Source organism: Dreissena polymorpha, chromosome 2 (assembly GCF_020536995.1).
Source record: "Dreissena polymorpha isolate Duluth1 chromosome 2, UMN_Dpol_1.0, whole genome shotgun sequence".
In the NCBI taxonomy this organism is placed as follows: Eukaryota; Metazoa; Mollusca; class Bivalvia; order Myida; family Dreissenidae; genus Dreissena; species Dreissena polymorpha.
The window spans coordinates 17,393,427-17,416,994 of NC_068356.1; the positions used below are offsets into that span (position 1 = coordinate 17,393,427).

Sequence of the window (23,568 nt, forward strand, 5' to 3'; positions counted from 1 at the left end):
AAATTGTAATTTGTTTTAAATTATATATGAAATCTTCTTTGTTCAACTACTCCTACATTCTGTTTGCAATTTTCGTCAGACTTTAACATAAATATAATCTCGTAGTGCTACAGCGCATCTTGTCATGGTTTTGCTGTTGTGTTATTTTTTTTAGGAGTTCTTGCCCTTTGTTAAACATAACATTAACTCACAGAGCTTCAGTGAATATAGTCAAGGTTTTGCAATAACACATTTTTTAGGGAGTCATTGCTGTTTGTTTAATATTACATATAAAAGCTTTGTGCACAATTTATCATTTACAGATTGTTTGCAAGTGCTACAGCAAATGCGATATTGGTTTCACCATTGCCCTATCTTTAGAGTTATTGCCCTTAGTTTAGAATTACATATGCACATTTTTTACACAAATCCTTCTACATTTTGCATGCAATTTTTTACGGAATAATAACCTGCAAGTGGCAGACATCAAAAGACATGTTGTCATGGTTTCAAAATTATGATTATGTTTTAAGGAGATATTGCCCTTTTTTTACAATTAAATATAAATAAAATTGTGCGCAACTCCTATATTTTACATCATTTACAGATTGTTTGCAAGTGCTACAGCAAATGCGATATTGGTTTCACCATTGCCCTATCTTTAGAGTTATTGCCCTTAGTTTAGAATTACATATGCACATTTTTTACACAAATCCTTCTACATTTTGCATGCAATTTTTTACGGAATAATAACCTGCAAGTGGCAGACATCAAAAGACATGTTGTCATGGTTTCAAAATTATGATTATGTTTTAAGGAGATATTGCCCTTTTTTTACAATTAAATATAAATAAAATTGTGCGCAACTCCTATATTTTACATGCTTTTTTTGTCAAACTTTGTCCAAAAAAACTTTAACAACCTACACATCTGCAATTATATATTATATGCTTTTTCTGTCTTATCGGGTTTTTTTTAAAACTCATTTATTGGTCTATACAACATGTGAAGACAGCTGGCCAATAATTGGTGCGCTTCAGCCCCCATGGCCCAGGGTGTGATGGATGGAGGGTACACTGTGAGGACACTGCCCGGCCTCCACAGATGATCTCTCAGCCTACCATCCATCAGCCTATCGGCTTATCAGGAGAACTGACTCTTTCCACTCTGGCTATAAGTGTTGCCTGCTAACTAGAACAGAAACACCATGCCCACTATATGACCCTTGATTGACACCAATTTATTGCCTTAGTTTGTTTTGAAACTGAGAGTGCTTTGCTAATATTTTTAGCTGGTCATACTAGGTTGGCGCTAAGGAAAAAACTAAGTCGCGAAATCTAGGGGGGTCCAGGGTCCAGGCATGCCCCTTGGAAAAATTTTGGATCCTAGATTGTCTGTGGTGCGTTTTAGGGCTATTTCCTGAGCAAAATTATGACTATTTTTTTCGTGAAATTAGCCCTTTTTTGCTTGAAGTTTTTTTCTTCGCTGGTGTGCCACTTGCTGATATTTTGCTGCCTATTTTTTTTGTTTACATAGACAAAGGTGGGTCACCGTTGTTTACGTAAAAAAAAAAACGGCTTCATAAAAATTGATGAAATAAATTCCAAAATATAGTTAACTGTAGAACTTTGAAACTGTTTAAACTGTTTATATACACTGGTTAGATTAGCTAAAGAAACTTCAGCGTACAGTTTATTTAGTATTGAAAGTCACGCCAGTCAAAAATCATAAAAAGCGATATTTAAAGTTATGGTAGCCAGAACTATGGTTAGATAAGACGTTTCCGATTATGCATTCTGTCTGCATTGGCGTCTGCACTATTTGAGACATCCTCCGATTGTGAACCCGTAAAGGGAAGTTACTCTTATCTACTTTTTAAGCCAATCAAAATCGTTGTTTCTTGGGAAATTAGTTTATATATATAAAGTGGCTATGTCAATAATGCCATAACTCCGCCCATCTTATGAAATGACAATTCCGTACAAGTCGATTCAATATTTCTTTCGATCTGGGGGCATAAAAACGCACTAAGTGACCCTGTGAACTAGTTTTTGACCTGCCATGACCCATGTTCAAACTTGGCCTAGACATCATCTAAAAACAAATTCTGAAAAAGTTTGGTGAAGCTGGGATAAAAAAAATATACTTGAATTAGAGAGCGGACACCATGCTGAATGTTTAAAATGCACTAAGTGACCCCATGACCTAGTTTTTAACCCGTCATTACCCATATTTGAACTTGACCTAGACATCATCTAGATAAACATCTGACCAAGTTTGGTAAAGATCGGATGAAAACAACTTGAATTGGAGAGCGGACACTTAATACGGACGGACCAACAGACAGACAAGCTCACTCCCATATACCCCCCTAAACTTCGTTTGTGGGTGTATAACAAGGCATATTTAATCAAAATGTGTGATTTTGACCTTTGTGTGTGACTTTGACCATGACCCTAGCAACCTGGATATTATAATTGACACTCAGCTAGATAATGGAAAACAGTTGTGGACAGTTATTACAGAATCCCTTGATGCATAGTAAAGGAATGACTTAATAATGAATATTTCATCAAATTTGTGACCTTTGACCTCAATGTGTGACCTTGACCTTAGCCCCTAGGTTTATAGATGTTGAATGTGAAGCAACCCCAGATGATTGAGAACAACTATGGCAAGTTTCACGGCTCTGGCTCATGTGTTAATGGAGATAAAGCTCTAAGCTTATATTAAAAAGCATCATTTTCAAGATACAAAGGGCCATAACTCCGTTATTTACAGCTAGATGATGTACAATGCCATTTTGCCTGCATCATCCTCTTGTCCATATATATACTCATACCAAGTTTCAATGAAATCCGCCAAAGCACTTCCAAGATATGGCTCTGGACACAAAAGTGAGTATTTTTTCAAGATATATAATACCCTAACTCTGTTATTTACAGATGGTGTCCAATGCTATTTTGCATGCATCATCCACTTATCCATATATATACTTATACCAAGTTTAAATGAAATCTGCCAAAGCACTTCCAAGACGGACAAAGCCAAAACAATATCCCTCCGCCTATGGTGCAGGATGATTAAGTTTTTCAAGGGAAAAGCAGAATGAAACTTAAGAGGACATGGAAAATCTCAAAACTTATTTAAACTAAATAATTATCATTTAGGCCAGTATTTTTTAATAAAATGATTTTTCGTTTTTTTTCTAAAAGTGTCGAGTAGGAGGAGGGAAAAAAAGAAAGAAGAGGGGTGACCAAAAATGCACTCATGTTAAAAATGTTATGGTATTAAGTTCTTTGTACTAACAACCCTAGTGATTTTTTCAAACATATTGATTTGCTAAATGATCATAATCAGACTGAAGGTCTTGATTTGCAGATTTTAAATTAGTTTGAATTTTAAAAATACCTTAACTGTTTCAAAAGTAATGCAATTTTCAACTTGTTCAAAATTAACTTTTTGTGATTTTATTTTATTTGGACATTCATGGTTTGAAATTGTTAAAAAACTGTTGATTTTTCTATTTTTTAACGTTTGGTACAAACCAGTCTGTAATAAAAATGAAGTTTCGAACCCATTTTGTACCCATTTAAAATAACCCAAAACACGTATTATATGCACACATTCTTCACTTCAACTGCATTAAACGACAAATAACATTGTATTCTTTAAAATATAACCGTATTTGTGCATACAATATCGAAGGTTTAAAGTTGATAGGCGTAAATGAGTTTTGCATTTCGGGCACTTGTTAAAATTGTTCTTTTCTTATTGCTTATATCTAAATGTCGTAATACCTTTTAGTCATTTTAATACTATCAATTTGATACAAGAGCACCGCATAACGGGTGCCAACGTTCGGCTGCGGGTGCAGTTTTTAATAAATGAAAGGTTGGACAACACGACGAGCTAGCTATGACAAAACCTCGGGTTTTCTCCGAAAAACACTGAGCTAAAAATCGTCATGAAATAATAAAATATTTACTGACAAATCAATTCCATTCAGGATTTAGTTTGACGGTTGCATAATTATTGGGAAATTAGCAGACTTTGAAGGTGAAAGCATTGTAGCGTTCTTGAACAAACAACAATGGCATCGCTTTTGGTAAATTACAGCACATGTAGGATGTTCACGTATAAATGCGGGTTATTAAAACTGGGTTTATTATGATACCTCATTTGAAACTTTTCTAAACCAAGGCACCCGTTTTGTGTCTAAAAGCCAGCTTTTAGCATACCAAAAAAAATCGAGATTCAAATTATTTTTTTCATAAAGTCGGCGGGTCCGAAAATCATTTTATTAACAAATACTGGCCTTAATAAAAGTTTCTTATTAATGTCCCAATCAGAGCTCAAACTCATAATCATAAGCATCCTGCAATAAAGTCAAGCAAACGGCCATTGATACTATCTACCCAACATCACTTATCACATCTCTCCTTCAACAGCCATCAATCATATGCTAATATTATAATGTTTTGACAAAAACCATAGCTGTGAATAATCATCTGACAAAACAAATCTCTATTCTCCAAGAAAAGATCTGACAAAATCATACCCCAGTTTACAAATCGGCTCCATACATATGCTATCAAATGAAGAAACAAAACAAAAACTTACATGAAATATCTCTCCTGGAACTAGCAGCTCATATCAGCTATCCAGCTATTAACTTCAATCCATGTATAAAGTTGTTAGGAGGCAGGGAGGCATATACAGCATGTGTCAAATAGCTTTCTGCACTGCAGTGATTAAACCCTTGTCTTTCCCCATAGTGTACTCTGTAATCAGACACCCTACTATGAGCAACGAGCAGGGCCCAGCCAATATGTGGCTTATCATTTTGCCACTGCAGCAGGGTGCATACTTAACAATGCAAATAAATGCAGATTGTGTAAGTTTTACATAAATCAAGGTATTATATCTTATAACCTTATTACCAGATTCTACTGAAACAACTTGTTATTACAGATATTTATGTCAGCAATATTACTATAACAAGATGTGTTTGTGTTATGGCAAATGTTAAAGTTTGACGATTTTGACACATATATTTGACCTTTGACCTTGAAGGATGACCTTGACCTTTCAACACTCAAAATGTGAAGCTCCATGAAATACACATGCATGCCAAATATGAAGTGGCTATCTTCAATATTGCAAAAGTTATGGCAAAAGTTAAAGTTTGACGCAAACCAACAAACCAACCAACTGACAGGGCAAAAACAATATGTCCCCCAGTATATACTGGAGAGCATAAAAAAATGTTAATTCCAGTCATAATATGTTCATATAACTTAAGTTAAATAAAGTAATAATACTCAATGAAGTAATAAGAATGTCTATTATATATAATAAAGTCATGATCTGTTTATGTAAAAAATGTACAAAATATTTATTCAAATCATGCTGAACAGCATTGAAGTACATAATGTCCAAGCCAGTATTTTATTACTGTCAAAAATGTACAATGAAGTAATTACTTATTTGTGTCAATAATGTTCTATGAAATCTGTTTATTCCAATAATGCTCATTGGAGTCAATACACATTTATGTCAATCATATTGAACAAAGTCAAGATCTATTTATGTCAATAATGTACAACTGCGCCATTATGTATTTATGTCAATAATGTACAATTAAGTCATGATCTATGTACTTCAATAAAATGAGCTGAAGTCATGATCAACAAATATCAATTATGAACAATGGAGCCATTACATATATTTAAGCCAATAATGTTAAATGGATTCATGATCATATTCTTACACTAATCAATGAGGTCGTGATCTATGTATGACAATAATGCTGGGATTATTATTTATAGAATTTTTATTTATAGAAGTTGTGGTCACTTGAAGTGGAATAATATGTTTCCGTCAGCAGATATTTGTTAATTTTGTTCATCAATTAGTAAATTTAATTATAATTTAATAATCTAATAATGACAGCTAAATATAATGCAGACAGTAGAAACCACTATAAAAATGCACATCGCAGGCATCCTTATGGAATCAATGAAATATTAATGGTTTGTGATAATTGCTAAAATTAGGATTGTGAAAAGTGGCTTTTAATGCCACACAGCTTCCATAAATAAATATATTACTCCTACCCCACTTTAAAGCTATATCATAAGTTATCTATTAAAATTAGAAACTACATATAAGCCACATAGTGCAAAGCTAGGTTTTAAGCCATATGCAGCCATATGTTACCCATATAGAGAATAACAGGTTACTGTCCCATCGTTTTGTAATATATCAGGCGCGGCTTAGAATAATATAACGGCGAGGCTTGCCGAGCCATTATTTTATTCGTGCCGAGCCTTCTATATTACAAAACGATGGGACAGTAACCTGTTTTTCTGTTTATCATACCACATTTTCCAAAAAATCTGCAAAACAATCCATTTCTTTATATTTAAAATGTACGGATGGCCGCTATTTCTGATGCGGCTTTTACACGTTGACATACATGTAGAAACGGCGTTCGAAAAGACAACACGAATAATCGCTTATTTTAAAAATCGTATAGAGAAAAAAAAGTTGTTTGCACTACGAATGGGAAGAGTACAACCGCTTTAATTATGAACGTCTTGAATTTGAGATCAGGAATGGACTGCAGTGACAAATTTAATCGAACAACACATTTCACGGAATAGTTTGGAGACGCCATTTTGGAGATGTGTATTGAAATTGACATTTTGATGATGGGTTCAATAATGACATAAGCGTGTTAAATCGTTTGTTTAAAAAGTTGAGGATAAGAATAAGTTATCATTTGTCTTGACTTTCTGTGAAATGACTATATCGATATTTAAGATTGATTGCCCCATTGATGACGTCATTTAACTTCTGCAGTGCGGGCTGTTGTGATATTTTAAAAATAAACATTTGTGTGATTTTTTACTTTAAACTAGAATAAAATATGTACGCTATTGGTATCAAACTGTTTGTTTTGTTGAACCTGATTCATGTTGATAGAAATTGTTGACTTTATTGCAAATCCCACGTAATTCCAAACATTGACTGATGTAAGAACTTCCTGTTGACCATGATATCAAAAAATATATCAGGCAACGTTATATCAGGCAGATATCAATGCGGTGGTATGATAAAAAGGATTGCGGTCTTATTAGCAGACATTATGACTCCTCATGAGAGTATGGGGATGTAGAGGCTTGCTGGAGCTACACACTAAGGATCTATGGGGATGTAGAGGCTTGCTGGAGCTACACACTAAGGATCTATGGGGATGTAGAGTCTTGCTGGAGCTACACACTAAGGATCTGTCCTTTATATGGGGATGTAGAGGCATGCTGGAGCTACACACTAAGGATCTGTCCTATATATGGGGATGTAGAGGCTTGCTGGAGCTACACACTAAGGATCTGTCCTATGGCCCATGTTTGCAGGAGTTTGAGCAATAAGCAACACATGAAAAGTTTAACAGGCTGAATATGTTAGTTATGATTCTTTACACTTCATTTCATTTGGATGTTAATGGATGGCAAGCTATTATATATAACTTGATGAAATACTATATTTCAATGTCATTGTTTTTTAACTTTTTTTATACACGAGTGCTTTGCAGAGGGTTTCGTGCACCAGCTATAAGCAGATAACCAATGAAATTCTTCTGTTAAACCATTTAAAAACTGTAATAATCAAATAATATAATTACAAGTAACTACACAACAACACCCAACAAATACAATATACATTAGATTGCTATAGGTTACTGATCAAGAAAGTTATTTTCAGCAGGTAGCTAGTGCTCCCATATAGAACAATCATAAAACATCAGGTATATCTCTTCCAACAAATCTCCAGATGATATTCTCTTTGATGAGCTGGGAGAGATCTATCACTGGCACACCACAGACCATATTTCATGTTAATGTGGAATAGGTGCCGCTATTGGTGTCCAACAACAATGCAATGCAGATAGAAGATATACCATTTGTCAGAATATGAGAGATGAGGCCTCCACCTGTGGGAGTTGTCTTCTAGTTAAAAATGTGGAATTTCTGGCATTTTAAGTTAATTTATCCAACACCGAAACCTTCAGATAAAAGAAACAAGTCAGTGACTTTTGACCCAACAGTCCTGCTAAAAAGAACTTCAAAAAGAGATGTGTTTGTCAGAAACACAATGCCCCCTTCTGCGCCGCTTTGAAGCCATATATTTGACCTTTGACCTTGAAGGATGACCTTGACCTTTCACCACTCAAAATGTGCAGCTCCATGAGTTACACATACATGCCAAATATCAAGTTGCTATCTTCAATATTGCAAAAGTTATGACCAATGTTAAAGTTTTCGGACGGACGGCAAAAATAAAAAAATGTTGTTCAAGGTACATTTGGAACACATTTTTTTTAATATATGAAATATAAGTATACACTTTTGAAAGCATTTTAGAACTTCTCTCTCTTAAAATTAAAATAATATCACTATCAAAGGGACATAACTTCAGCTTTCTCAATGTAGAAATGAATTCATTTTAACCATTATTGACTGTTATCAACAATTTTTAGCCATTTAAAAAATGTCCCTAATTGATTCATTATACATAAATCCAAAAGTGTGCTGTACTTAAATTTAAAGACGTTCAAAGCCTTACCGTTTATTGCATTATTAAGGTGTTCCAAGTCAAGAAAAGAAACCCGCTGTTCGTTTGAGATCATTGAAGATAATGACCATAATTGCCCAACCATAATGTTAAATGCTTTCTTTCCACATAAATATGACTGCCAAATGCACATCCTAGATTGTGCAATACAAAGGCATCACAAATTTAATAAGACGAGAAGACTTTCTAATAATGGGTATCTATAGAGCAGCACGATACAATTATTTCTACATTTCACTTTATCAAAGATTGACAGATAAGTCGCATATTTTCCCTCCTGTTTACAAGCCTTCAGCGATCTATTATCCACATTTTTCTTATGCTCGACTCTTTCACTAGTTGGTTGCAAAGCTATTTGGACCGATTGTAATCAACACAATGCAGCGAAGAGTTCCAATTTATCTCAACTTAAACTCACCGACTTTGGTAATTTAACATCTCGGAGCCATTGTTTGATGTGATTGGTCACCATGCATTCCAGTGTATATCTTTAACCTGTTCATCTGCCTTACTTTCCTTCAATGAGCATGTGTAATATACTATAAAGATGAACTCAATTAAAGGAACATTCCAAATTTGTTTAAAAAATTACATTTAAAGATGTTGCAATCTTACACATAATTCTTTCAAAACCATCAAGCAATATTTATTAAATCTTTTTTACCATACATCACATTATTTCATAATAACTATTGTTGTACCATAGTTATTTAAATTGATGTACTGATATTATTTTATTTTCTATAGCAATTTTAATTTATATGCTGTTAAATTGGTTGGATTAATTAGCCATCCAATCAGTTGTGATTACATCTCCCCGAATGTTTAAAGGTATATTCGTTTAATGCTTTTGTGTGTATCATTTTATTTATTATATATGATACTCATTTTTTTATAGCAAATCACCAAGTTCTTAGAAATAACTGCATAAGCACTATTAAAGTCTATGAACAAAACATGCATGCCTTTTAGTGTGAGCGTTAGCTCACACTTATGTTACAGGCCATATTTTGCAAATCAGAATGTGCTTAGAAGCCTTAGCTACGGTATGGAAAGACGACCACTGCCTGTTGCAGCTGACGACAAATGATATGAGCGTCTGCTAGGAAAGATAACCACCACATTTGCCTGTTTATAGTTCACCACTGGTACACTGCAGAGGTTTTATATGACTAATAGTGTTGAACAGCTTGTAAGACGAGATTGGCCAGTCTAGTGATTATCATTGAAATCTGTATATATTGGCTGCTTTCAGGGAAAACGGGGCTTAATGCATGTCAAATAAGATTAGCCTGTGCATACTGATTAGCCTGTGCAATGCGCACAAGCTAATCAAGGACAGCATTTCAGATTTTATAATGTTTTTCGTTTAAAGAGAGTCCCTGGTACTGGGATGACAATTTATGCATAGGCATTAAGCCCTGTATTCCCAAAATGAAGCTTAAATTATATTTTTTATTAATGATTTAAAAAAATCACATCTGGACCTGTGCTTGAAAACACACTCTTTATAAATTTGAATGGGTTGTGTTCATTTAAAACTTGCAATATAAAAGCTATAACATAATTTTTTAAACCGAGTTGCGTCTAAACTTATACAACAGCGAACACCTACAGTGCCTTCAGCCCTTTGATATATGTATGTTACCATAATGAGTTTGATCACCAATGTAAGAGCGCTCTTTATACCTCCCAAACGACACCAAGTACTGGTTCTACCCATGAAAAAGCTTTTAAATAAGCCTTGAGTTTTCAACACAATAAAGTTGAAATATATAGGTTTGAACTAAAGAGGTTATACACAAAAAGCATATGCCTGCAGTTGTGCATGCATTTAAAGAAACTAAGAAACTCTAAAGTGCTCAGGTGAATAAAACGAAGATAAATTAACAAACTGCACAACACTGTGATAAATATGTTCTGTAATCTTTGGTATTTCAACTGCACAATATTAATGCTTTAAAGATTAAACACTGTGATCAGATCATCAAAACAGGGATAATCATAAAATTGGTCACAGCATTATATTGTTTGAAATTAATCATTATAATGGTATTTACCAAAGCTTTCTTTGTTTACTTTGCATGTTCGATTCATAGAACTAAGTTTTAATATCATATAATTGTTTAAGCATAACTTTATTAAGAGAATGTAAGAAATCCATAAAAGTGTTTGTCAAGGAAACAAGCACCTATGGCAGTTTTCCAGGCAACAGCTCACATTTTCACGAATTCAGCCGTTTTCTAGTCATATTTGACAAATATTGGAAATCATAAAATGTGGCTTATTTTTCTATTCTTATATTAATAGATAGATTCTACCACTTTAAAAACTGAATATCTAAATCGTTATCTTAATAGGCTTTTATGACCTTAGAAAGTAGTCAAGCTACACAAACACAGCTAACACCTTGTAAATGCAAGTACTTTAACAATATTTGATTGTAGTTTAAGGTGTCAATGCAGATATCATAACATATAACCATCAGCCATAATGTAACAATGTTTATTAACAAGGATAAAATGCTACGCTCCCCAGGGCCACCCATCCAAACTCATTAATCCAATTCATCCTACTGAATTACAAATGGTTTAATTCCACCATGGACATTAATTTCATGCTTTAAAATTTCACATATCTAAAATAATCTTCTACATCTATTCAACATCATCTACCATATTCAAATTACATATAAACTGCCTGTAAAGTAAACCAAGTCATTAATGTGTATAACTGATAATCATTTTTGATAGCTTTGGTAAAGATGCCATGATTCCTGATGTTTTGCACACTAGGTTATTACCCTACAAATCTATACAAATTTGTTATAGATTTCAATGCAAACATGACTGGATCAATGTTTTCCTTTCCGTTCCAAAATTGAAAAGAACGACAAAATATCAAAAGCAATGTGATGTGTTTTATGTGTTTATAATTTGCCAATCTAGAGTGTGAAACGGCATAAATTACTAAATCTGATATTAAATTCAAAGGCTATAAAGAAAATATGTAGTTCAGAGATACAGCCACACTCCAATGGGTTTTAATATATGATTTGTATTAAGTTCATTTGAAGGGTAAAAGAAATGTTATTCTTTATGTTAGAATGATGTTTGTCTTTCATTGATTATTATACAGAACTTGATAAAGTCCCATTTAAAACCTATTGGAGGATTTTTTTGGCGTACCTGTTTAACTGTGCTTTTCACATTAAAGGACCTTTACAAAATGCCAGCAGATTCAAATTAATAAATTAAGTATTTAATTGGCTGATTTGAGAGAAATCCCCAGAACTGCATCCGTGCACAGTGTATATGACGTAAGACTTTTCAATAAATGGAATTCCTGACTACTCTCTGCATTTGTATGTGACACATAGACAAAAAAAATCCCAGTTACAATTACGCCTTAAAACCTTAAAATCCATCTCGCAGAATTTCAGGGTAGGTCCCTCCCAGGGCCTATCAATAAACAGTGATATCACAGTATTGCTTTCACAATGAGGAACACAGGACTACAGAAATATCTACTATCACTATCGTGTGGTTTCATATATATGTGCACTTAATAACAAACATTTAATGCCATGGATTCGCGACTTAGGCTACTATTCCATCTGTCCGCATCCGTATCCGCAAAATCATAATACGGACACTATATTCCATTTATCCGCATATGTCAAACGTATCTTTCTTTTTTGGAAAAACTTCTGAACTGAATACATGTATGCAGAAGAAGAGTTTTCCCAATTTTTAGCATAGGTGCGTTTACGCACCTATGCTTATGGTATATACCACATTTCGAAAATCCACATCGATTGGTTGCCCTTTATGAAGCCTTACCTGATCAAAAATCAGACGAAATATCTATTTAATTTAGTATATGGTCATTCTTACAATTTTTATTTGGAAACGTTTTTCTAACGTTTTCTTCCAAGAATATTGCTGACATCGTTTTTAGTGAATTTTTCTAAGATCGTTTTATGTTTAAAAAATCTTCTTATAACCTAAAACAAATTTCGTTCGTAAAACAATTCTATCTGCACTATAAATCTCAATCTCCTACGCAGTGGCCTCCCTTATACTAGAAGTTACTGACCGGGCGAAGCAAGGGAAGTAACTTCTGTGAGGAGTTTCTATAAAAATCTGCATTCAGAAATCTGTATTCAGAACTCAATCTGTTGTGCACGTCTGCATCTAACGCTTACCACAAGTTTTACGACAAATTCTTGACGCAGACGAATAGGGTAGCGTCTATTTTCATTTGTGAAAAGAATAGTTCGATACAGATCTGTCCGTGCTTAAATTTTGAAAGGCTTGGGTAATTATTTTTCATAAGCGTTTCAAACACTGATGTAAATGGAAAGATTATCTATTTAAATAGTCGGTAATTGTTTGAAATTATTGATTTGAGAAATTCGCGGATGGCGATATCGAACTACATTATACCACGTGACGCCATTCTTCCCTGTATCTTGCACCTATGCTTTTAACGCCATCGGCGCTCTCGTTGTTAATTGGTGCTGCTGTTGCTCACGCGAAGAAGTGTAAACGTAAACGAAAGCACAGGTGGTGGGCACGTGCAATAGTAAGAAATCGCCAAACATTTGGAACTTACAACCATTTAGTTAAAGATCTTGAACTTGCTGATGAGGAGTTTAAAGGTTACTTTAGACTTAACAAACAACAATTTGGATACGCTCTCTCTCTAGTTGAAGAGTTTATTTCAAAGAAATCGGTTACAAGACAGACCATTGGAGCCCAACAACGCCTAGCTATTTGCTTGCGGTAACTATAAATATTTTGTTTGAGTCAATAATTTGAATTTTATATATGTTTATTCAACTTTATTGTACTGACATATTGGCAACGTAAACTTAATCAACAATCATAAGCATAAAACAATATCAAATGATGCATATAATGTATTTAGAAATAAAATGTTCCCAAAAAGACCCGTGATTCACTGTACTTGAGACATTAAACGAACAAGGAAAATATGTCACTTTAATTTGCCACAAAATTGTGGACAATTGCTCGTTTTACTGTAAGGTTTCCATACCAGCGCTCAAAATGTTAAGTCCTGTTTGTTGTCCGCCGGTCTGATTGTCCTGTGCCTGTGCCACAGGGTAGGCCACATAACTAGCTGTGGACATATGCTGGAAACCATGCTCTTGGTTAACAGATGACAATAACGATTGTTGTTATCTATGCTCAGACAGGGCTGGCTGTAATTGTTTAGACCTGTAGGATATGTAGGGGGTGAAAATAGGGTTCGAATCCGCGTTATACAAGTCCATAGAAATCTGTAACTGGAGCCATGACTGCCTTTCTTTAGACAATTGTTTGGCACAAAGTGCACACTTTTCATTTTATGGATAAAACTGAAAATTATAATTGGGATAATTGTTATGAAGGACAAGCGTGAATTATGTAGATATAAGGTACAAATCATCGTTCTGTCTGTAAAAGAATACAAATGGTAAATACCTGAAACATCTTTTTCTAGCGCCTTTGCTTTACTTTTCCAAACATTTGAGGTAAAATCTGAGTCATGATATGAAGAACTGCGTTGATTGTATAGCTCCGGGTAATTTTTCACCATTTCGATAAGTTTTTCGGTTGGATTTTTAGATGACAGCTTTCCTCTCATGGTGCTAAATGCCGTCCGTATCTCGTCTGCATCAGCATTAGAATGCTCACTTGAGCGTTCTTTTTTGGATGCGGATATGGGGATGCGGATACGGTCAGATGGAATAGCAGCCTAACAAGTGAACAAGAGGGCCAAGATGACCCTAGTTCGCTCACCTGAGAAGAGTGTGTTCATTGAGTTTTTACCAAATATATTGGGCTGTTTGTAAAACATGCATGCCTGCATATGGGCTGTCAGTTGTAATGGCAGCCATTGTGTGAATATGAATATATTAGTCATTGTGACTTTGACTTTTGACCTTGGTTTCTTGAGTTGTCATCTGGACACCATTTTACAGTGTTGAGTCATTGTTATTAAGACGTTTTACCTAGTGACTTGAACATTATGTTGGTCATCTGCCAGTCATGATCAATGTAACTATGAAGATCATGAATCTATGCGTAAGCATTGTTATTAAATATCAAGAAACAATTTTATTGTTTTGAGTCACTGTGATGCTGATCTTTGATGTAGTGATTTTAAATTCAAAAGGGGTATTTTTATAATCATGATCAATGTACCTATGAAGTCTTTATCCTAGGTGAAAGTGTTATCATTTGAAAACCAATTTTTGTATTTTGAATCACTGTGACTGTCACCTTTGACCTAGTGACGAGAGATCAATAGGGGTCATTGGTGAGTCATGATCAATGTAGCCAACAGTTAGCAATTTACATTCCAAACCAAAATTTGGTACATGTAGCTGTATATTTTAGAACCCTTTATCAGCAGAAGCATATATCCATTGTTAATGTCTTCTTTAAACACAGCCTGTTGACCAGAGCTCACACACCAACAAATTACAGCAAAATGTTATTCCTGATCCCATACATTAACTTCATAAACAATCAATGTGTGTATCCTTCAGCATGACTCATTCCTTCCTCTCTCTCATAATCAATATTAGGCATCAATGGGTTAATATCAAATTGAATTGTGTGTGTTTGTTCTTGTGTACTTGTAGATTTTAGAGCACATATGAACTGTAGTGTCCTAGTCTGATAACAAAATAATAATTGTATAGTGTTTTGATAGTTGACATGTTAAGAATTTAAATTACAAAACAAACAAATGAATTACATTTCATCTTGCATCGTTTCAAGGTCAGCCCACTGTTAGTCTGTCTGGACATTGTCAATTTAGTGCTTTGTGTTTAATTACCAAAACAAAAAAAAACTTTAAACCACAAACATCTTAAAAAAAGATGCAATGATTATAATGCACATATGTCAGATGGATAACACAGTTATAAGATGTTCAAAACATCTACATGATAAATTCCATTTTTGATTGATTTAATAAGAAAATTCTATCAACTTGACCATTATATTGTTTCATGATCCTAGGCGTAAGCTTTCTTGAGTTATCATCCAAAAATCATTTTACTGTGTCAAGTAACCGTGACTTTGACCTAGTGACCTGAAAGTCAATACTGGTCATCTGCAAGTCATGATCAATGTACCTATGAAGTTTCATGATCCTAGGCATAGGCCTTCTTGAGTTATCATCTAGAAACCATTTTTCTAAGTTGAAACACCGTGACCTTGACCTTTGACCTAGTGACCTGGAAATCAATAGGGGTCATCTGTGAGTCATGATCAATGTACCTATGAAGTTTCATGATCATAGGCACAAGCGTTTTTGAGTAAAACAATTTTACTATTTTGGGTCACCTCAATGTACCTATGAAGTTTCATGATCCTAGGCGTAAGCGTTCTTGAGTTATCATCCGGAAACCATTTTTCTAAGTTCAGCTACCGCGACTTTGACCTTTGACCTAGTGACCTGAAAATCAATGGGTCATCTGCAAGTCATAATCAATGTACCTATGAAGTTTCATGATCCTAAGCATAAGCGTTCTTGAGTTATCATCCGGAAACCATTTAACTATTTCGGGTCACCTTGACCATGACCTTTGACCTAGTGACCTGAAAATCAATAGGGGTCATCTGCAAGTCATGATCAATGTACCTATGAACTTTCATGATCTTAGGCATAAGCGTTCTTGAGCTTTCATCCAGAAACCATTTTACTGTTTCGGGTCAGTGATCTTTTTGCTTCTGTTTTGGAAAAGTTATGTTTTGAGGTTAAATGGTTGACTAAATAGTAGCGTATCAGAAATTTTCTATCGCAATCTTGTACACAACAATGAATAAGTTGAATTTCATGTCTGTCTTTGATGTGCCTGTTCAAAGTCCATCTTGCTTTAAATTGTTTCTCCCATTTTTCCCACTTAAACATTTTGACAGATTTTCAGTAATGAGTCTAAAATTGTAATTGCACAAATTGAAAGTTTCAGCCCTTTTATAGATTCTTGAGGCTATATTCCATGAGTTTCTCATGCTTTTTATACTTGACTGCATTCTATCTCTTCTCTCATATACAGGTGTCCCTTTGCGCCAATATTTTATAGTCCCTTGTATAAGCATTAGATTGAGCTAAACCATTTCACAGATGAGTTAACACAAACAAATGAATACTAAATACAGTCCAACCTTCCCGAGCGACCGCCTGTGAATAGCAACCAGTTGTCAATAACGACCACATTGATTTCCCCCGGAACGATTTCACTATATTCTGTACCTGCGAATAACGCCCACCTGCCAACAACGACCAGCGACCGCAATTTTACATTCCCAAAGTCGAATTTGATAGCTAACAACGACCACGTCAATGACCAGCGACCACCATTTTACATTCCCAAAAGTCGAGTGACTAACAAAGTCGTTTTAATTATCATAATATAACGTTTCATAACTAATAATTTAGATTTGACAAAACAGCATACACTAACTTATTAATACAATGACAATATATTTTTTGAAGGATTTTCTATTAAACTTTGTACGTTGTCATCGGTTTGCAAAATAAAAAATCTTGTATTCCTTGAAAGAGGCTAACAACGACCACTTCAATCATAACAATTAACGATTTCACAACTGTCAATAAAACAATGACCGCCATCATGCTGTGATAGTCACGTGATAAACATCTTACCAGTGCACTGGTCGGTCGCTATGGAGATATTGGCAAGTGACAGTTTACTCGATAGCTGTTTTTTTTTGTTTATTTAACACACATTGATAATTGGTAGCCACCTGCTTCTTTTATGCATTTGGCAGTTTGACGAAGGTGTAAGAAGTTGCCTTTTTTATTTGATTGGCTCGCGATTATTAATATACTAACTGCCGAAAATATCAAACGTTTGGGGCTTATATCAACTTAGAAAGGAAATTAACGGTTTCTTTACAATTACGATGCAAATTGTACACATACAATTTAAATTCATTCCTTTCTTAAATTTCTCCGTGATACGACGCGCATAGATGATAGATAAGTAAATTGTCAGTTAAAGTTAACCATTATGGCATCCAAGCGTTAGTTCATTAGTTTATGTTTGGAAATTGAAATAATACATGTAAATATAAAACACAACTGTGATTTCAATCCTTTTTACATTATACATGCTTTAGTATTCACACATTTAAACAATAGAGCACATACATCATACGGTGCCTGTTAAATGCCAACTAGCATATTTTGCAAAGTTTCAATCGACCCTGCGAATAAAGATCACCTGTGAACAAAGACCACAACGACCAAATCCCTCGAGTGGTCGTTATTGGCAGGTTGGACTGTACATCTCTGCGCCACTACTGGGTAACTCTATGCGCCACTTTGATTAATTTAATTTTTTTATATCATTTGGCAGGTTATTTACTTACCTCCCTTTAAAGCTTATTACTTCCCTTGGATTTGTTTTTTTTTTACCTTTGACCTTGAAGGATGACCTTGACCTTAACCTTTAACCACTCAAAATGTGCAGCTCCATGAGATACACATGCATGCCAAATATCAAGTTGCTATCATCAATATTGCATAAGTTATGGCCAATGCACCATACCGGGGGCATAAAAATAAGTGAAAATCTCTGACCCGGCGCCACCCCAACCCCCAAAACTTTTTACCCAGGGGTCAGATCAAAATTCCGTCACTGTCACCGTGGCACATATGCTCATAGCTACCATGTATGTAAGTTTCAAGGTTCTAGTGCTAATAGTGTAGGAGGAGCAGGTGGCCAGGACGGACGGACAGACGCACATCACCACAATATCCCCACTTTTTCTCCGAAAAAACATGGGGATAATGACGTGCATAATGTCCATATTGCCATCTATCCACATTTCAAGTTTCATGAAAAAATATTAAAAACTTTTAAAGTTATCGCAGGATCCAGAAAAGTGTGACAGACAGACTCACAGACAGACAGACACACAGAGCGCAAACCATAAGTCCACTCCGGTGAAACCGGTAAGGGACAGTAAATAGGTTTAAACTAGAAGATACTACTTTCATTTAATATCAGTATATAATGCTTTGCATCATTGAACAGTGGTTGTGAGGAAATCTTGAATGGCCTTTCAATTGTGTTACTAAGAGTGCTGAAACAGTTGAGAGTTTTGAACAGATGTTGCTCTGTAATCCTAATCCTTAAGCTATCAATTTAAGGCATAATTTGTTGCAGTTCTGGGCTTAGGTATGTATATATTCATCTGTGCATTGTAGAGTAATTGTCCATTGACATTTTACTACAAGCTAACCTCATGGTAGGATCTTTTGCTATTGACCATATTAATTGAACATATAATGTACCTGTGTCGCAATCTGGGAACATGGGTCTTCTTGCGTGTGCCTCAGGTGTCAACCCAGCTTTAGCCTGTGCAGTCTGCACAGGCTGATAAGGTTTAATACTTTTAGCTTATTATCAAGAAGTTAGCACATTTATTACTAATTTCCTGGTTTGTCATTGGTTACGGATCTCCTTCGATTTTTGACAGTTTTTTGCAGTCCATTTATTTAAATTCCAGTGATGGTTATTTCACACTGGTCAATAAAACTGCACACCAGTTGTGTTCACATTGTTTGGATGTGGTGCTTTTTTACTTAACATTTGAATGCAAACATAAAAGCCCAATTATGTGTCAGTGATTCAATAACTGGTGACATAAAACATAACAAAATGTTATACTTAACTCTTTTTTTTATATATTATTTTGTTTTTGTCAATAAATTTGCTGCCAATTCAATTATGATAAAATTTACTTGAAATTAAGATGCTTGAGATTTGTAAAGCAATTCAAACTTGGTTGAAATATTTTGTTGGGAATTTCTTATTGCAATCATCACTTCACCTTGAATCAGTTGACTGATATATGGTTGTCAAGCTATAAAAAAATACCACACTTATTTCACTTGTATTGAAACAGCCATTACTTGCCATAAGCAAGCATCATTTATTTGCTTTAAATTGGTAACTGATACAGATAATTGTCAACTCCAAGATTTCTGCAAATTTTATTAGAATTCGGATAACTGACAACTCCAAATTTCATTAGAAGACAAATTAAATTAGGGCCAATATTGCCGGCAGAATGTACATCTGGAAAAATGAAAGTCAGGCGTGTTTAAAATAATATTGATTTCTACACAAAACAATTTCAGTCAAAACTATTCTTTACAGATAGGAGAGAAGATAGTTTTCTTCTAGTCTTTGCTTTATTATCGAAAGCCATAAGGGTTGAGGCACTTAAACAAATGCACAATAGTTGCACAATGATCTTAAATGTTTATCAATATTAAATGTATTATCTTCTCTATAGAATTAAACATAGTAGACAATTTCAAGATAACGTCTTCAAATTCTTTGGCTTCCACTAAAAAAAAACGTCATAAATTAACATTTACCACAATGGATATCAGCCCTGTTCTGATAAAAGGGGGTTTAATGCATGTGCTTTAAGTGTTAACTCAGATTAGCCTGTTCAGTCTGCAATCAGGGACAGCATTTTTGCTGTTCAGTCTGCAATCAGGGACAGCACTTTTGCTGTTCAGTCTTCAATCAGGGACAGCACTTTTGCTGTTCAGTCTGCAATCAGGGACAGCACTTTTGCTGTTCAGTCTGCAATCAGGGACAGCACTTTTGCTGTTCAGTCTGCAATCAGGGACAGCACTTTTGCTTAAACTGGATGTTTGACACAAGAGGCTTCCTGTTCAGGCAACACAGGCTAATCTGGGACAACACTTTACGCACTTGCATTAAGCCCCCTTTCCCATCTGAGCACGGCTCATATTTTTGTATGCTGATTTGAAGTACAAAACAAATACCATAGAATAATCAGTAATCAGTTTATTTTATAGCCTCGTGATATTTTTAATAAAGTTAAAAGCTAACTTGCCATAATTCGATGTATTTGAAATCATTAGAGCACTTTTTAAAGATAAACTGTTAAATATTCAATTTTGGAAAATACTTTCATGAAAAATGCAGATTTTTCTACAGACTTAGAACACAATTATTGTAAAGAATAAGTATTTTGATTCAATATGCATTTTGTACTCAACTCTTATAAGTGGCTACTAGCGCAATGTCGGGTAATTCCGACAGTCGTCTATTTTCGACACTTTTCACAATATTTATCAGACTTGTCTTAAATCATCATCATCCCGTATGATTTCGTTGTAAAATGTGACAAAGTTGGTGCTGTGACATCACCAGATAACATCTCCCTATCAAACATCTCGCTGTTTGCATGTAGGTGAGTCATTTAAAATACGTACATTGTATTACTTAGCGAATTTTTATAGCGTTATGAGCTTCACTAAGGGAGGTTACATAATTGTCAATTACGTCCCTTCAGGATTTCGCTGTATTTCTGGTATTTGTACAAGTTCTAGTATAAAATTTGTTTCACTTGACATTGTATTTGTGTTTGAATGGCGCCAAGCGTTTTTAAAACTATGATTTGTGGGGTGTCAAAATTATCCTCCGATTTTATACGATGGCGGGTAATTCCTACACTCCAAATGTTTTCAAGCATTCCCAGCGCATATGGAAAGATAGATTCGTTAAATAGAATTACTCTTTAAATGGTTGACGCAGCTTATTGAATATTATTTTTAGCTCTCTATATATATTGTCAAGCAGATTATATAAAATTAGAGCTATTTAAAGATTTTGAAGGTTATTGATTAATGAAATTGTATTTTTTTTTTACTTACTTATATCATTAATTGGATCACCTGTGATCACCGCAGATGCTGCGCAACCACCGTAAACACCTGTCTGCGAGGGTCATTCACGCGTTTTAAATGAACATGTACAAAAGAAAATCATATACTACATGTAGATATTATATGTATGTGCACACGTATGCGTACTTAAATTTGTACTGTACATAACGTCGGAAATGTAAATAAAGCATTTAGATGATCAATACTATTAACTCTTAATGGCAATGCCAATATTTCGCAAGATATTTTAACTTAAGTTGAAATTCACAACGAAACTTTTAATGGAAATCAAATGATCTCAATGTTGTATCTGCTACGAAATTTTTACTTACAAATAAATACACCCACGCCGATTTTTGCGCACTTTTTATCAGAACAAAGAAACTCATTTATTTCATCTAGAAGTTGTAACCGAAAATAGCTGTACCCGGCGCGTGCAAACCGTGTAAGGTGATTTTCGCATGTTGGAATACAAATGTCTTGATTGGGCGCTTATTTCATCAAATCTTTGAATAGAATCATATGCCGAAATTCATTTGATACTTTCTAAAATTGCGAACATTTATGTTTATGACATTCTTGAGCACTCTTATCGTCTTTATTACCCTCACATCATTTGCTTTAAAAACGGAAATAGGGCATATATGGGATTATCGAGTAATGGATAAAGATGGGAGAAGTTGCATGTATGCGATAGATACAGTTGACACGTCATATGCATCGGGGGCGTTTTATTGTCGCCAATATATTACTTATCACATCCTTTCGACCAGCATATACATAAAAATAGATTTTATTTATTCATTATCACTTTTTAATGAAATCAATTCAATACGTTTATGTTAAATTATTTTACTTTTAGCGAACACGATGGACACCGCGGTATATATTATGGGTCCGTGGTGATTTGCGGTGTTCGTCAATGGTAAACGGCCCCCGCGACATTTGATCTGAACACCCAACGTGGGGTTCAGATTGGTGAGATAACAGTGAGATGAACACTGCGGCAAGTGGCGTTTGTTTAAGTACACGGTGTCTGTACTGTATATTGAGTCAAGTAGGAGCACAATACAAACTCTAAATCCAATTTATTTATAATTCTCTGATTTGCAATTAACACTAGTTTAGTACAATCCTATTTATTTAAGCTCCATCGCATGGAAAGCCTACAACTTATTGAGACACTCTCTCCTGATCGCTAGGCGGACACCACATACACTAAACCACCGCAACCTAATTAACACTAGACATTAAAGAGATCGTGAAATTCTATTAATTGAGAGATACAATGTAAATAACTGAAAAAACAGTTGTTGAAAATTAATACAAAGACAAGTGTCGAAATTAGCCGCTAACTGTCGAAATTAGCCGCTTACTGTCGAAATTAAACTCCGCCGCATTTAGTTAAATCACTTGAAGTTTTGAGTTATGCCGGCAACGATAATAACGTTCGTTAGCAAATATCAACAAATCAAAACGGTGTTTTTCATTAGGTATGGGCACTTGGAGGGTAATTTCGACACATCAGGACTAAATCAAATTTTACTCTTAAGGTGTCGAAATTACCCGTCTTTGCTCTACACAACTTCTACTAAAGCCCCTGTGCTTGAACTCCTGAATATCAGAATTGTTTATTTTTTTAGCCACATCATGCAAACATTAGTCTTATGGCTTATGAGGTAGCTCCAGACTAGCCTCTGCAAATGTGCAGTCTGATCAGGAATGGCTTATGAGGTAGCTCCAGACTAGCCTCTGCAAATGTGCAGTCTGATCAGGAATGGCTTATGAGGTAGCTCCAGACTAGCCTCTGCAAATGTGCAGTCTGATCAGGAATGGCTTATGAGGTAGCTCCAGACTAGCCTCTGCAAATGTGCAGTCTGATCAGGAATGGCTTATGAGGTAGCTCCAGACTAGCCTCTGCAAATGTGCAGTCTGATCAGGAATGGCTTATGAGGTAGCTCCAGACTAGCCTCTGCAAATGTGCAGTCTGATCAGGAATGGCTTATGAGGTAGCTCCTGACTAGCCTCTGCAAATGTGCAGTCTGATCAGGAATGGCTTATGAGGTAGCTCCTGACTAGCCTCTGCAAATGTGCAGTCTGATCAGGAATGGCTTATGAGGTAGCTCCTGACTAGCCTCTGCAAATGTGCAGTCTGATCAGGAATGGCTTATGAGGTAGCTCCAGACT

General features: G+C 35.0%; 1 protein-coding gene across 6 annotated transcripts in view; it reads right to left on the minus strand.

The window, feature by feature from the left end:
- The window catches only part of LOC127866055 (zinc finger MIZ domain-containing protein 1-like), a 217,832-nt gene that overhangs the window by 179,049 nt on the left and 15,215 nt on the right, over positions 1-23,568 (minus strand). Inside the window, exons 1-2 of one of the 6 annotated variants that reach the window (XM_052406361.1) lie at positions 8,611-8,857; positions 4,603-4,763 (exon numbers count right to left, since the gene is read on the minus strand). The exons of 3 other annotated variants lie outside the window; for them this stretch is intronic. The gene's annotated coding sequence lies outside the window, so the exon portion shown is untranslated. Of the gene's footprint in view, positions 1-4,602; positions 4,764-8,610; positions 8,858-23,568 lie in introns of those variants that run through there. 2 more of the 6 variants (XM_052406363.1, XM_052406364.1) reach the window with 2 other exon arrangements.